Source organism: Anomaloglossus baeobatrachus, chromosome 4 (genome assembly GCF_048569485.1).
Source record: "Anomaloglossus baeobatrachus isolate aAnoBae1 chromosome 4, aAnoBae1.hap1, whole genome shotgun sequence".
NCBI classification, from domain to species: domain Eukaryota; kingdom Metazoa; phylum Chordata; class Amphibia; order Anura; family Aromobatidae; genus Anomaloglossus; species Anomaloglossus baeobatrachus.
In genome coordinates, this window is record NC_134356.1 from 620,655,085 (window position 1) to 620,656,333 (window position 1,249).

Genomic DNA, 1,249 nt, shown 5'->3' on the forward strand with positions numbered 1-1,249 from the left:
ACTGTTTTCCGTCCTAACCGCCACCGTTCCTCTCTGACTCCCATCCTCCCTCCTCTGTTGTTCCGTCCTCCTGTACTCCCTGCAATTACCTTCTCTCCCGGCTCCCGACTTCGGCTTGTTAATAAACTCTGTTTTTCTGCACTCCCCCGGTCTTTGACGTTCTCTCTCGGTTTCCTGACTCGGCTCTCCCTAGACTCTATCTCCGTCTGACCCTTGGTACCTCGTTGACCTCCTGACTCTGACTCCAGCCCATACGACCATCCACTTCTTCCACTAGGGAGACTTGTACCCTCTAGTGGAGGGTTGCTGTCAGCACTCTCCTGGTGCTCCGGCTCCCCCTGCTGCTTTGTTAAGTCTAGTGCCATCTAGTGGAGAATCCCTACCTAGCACTCTCCAGGTGTTCCAGCTCCCCCTGCTGGTTCATTACAGTAAACAAGGACAAGGCATCTGAAATCACTCTGTCATTTTAATTGAATTATAAATGCAGACCAGTTGCTTTAAAAAATAGCTGGTGCTTGAAATCATTGTCTTCCTCTGTTAACCTTAGTTATTTTGAAGGAAACACATAGTCACCATTGATTTGCAACAAAAGGGCTTTACAAGCAAGGACATGGCTGCTTGTAAGATTGTTACTAAATCAACCATTTATCAGATCATAAAAGAAAAAGTTTCAATTGCTGTGAAGAAGGCTTCAATGCACCTTAGGAAGTCCAGCAAGTGCCAGGGCCGTCTCCTAAAACGATTCAGCTCCAAGATCAAGTTCACCACCAAAGCTTTCTCAGGAATGGCAGAAGGTAGGTGTCATTATATCTGCTTGCACAGTGAAACAAAGGCTTTTGGAGGTTGGCTTAATATCAAGAAGGGCAGTAAAATAACCACTGCTTTCCAAGAAGAAAATCAAAGACAGACTGAATTTCTGCAGAAAGTAGAGGGATTGGAGTGCAGAGGACTGGGGTAAAGATATTTTCTCAGACTGTTTGGGCCATCTGGAGAAACGATTGTCTGGAGAAGAACATGTGAGTGCTACCATGAGTCCTGTTCACAGATGAGCTCAGTGAGGCGATTTGTTGGGCGCTGTCACAGGAACAGGAACTATGGTGATTGAATTTTAAGAATTAAAATAAAACAATTTTTTTAATTATTAAAATTTGAAACCATCACCATAGTTCCTGTGACTGCGCCCGACAAATCGCTTCACTGAGCTCGTCTGTGAACTTCCTCAAGTCCACAACATGGGACGTGTGATCGG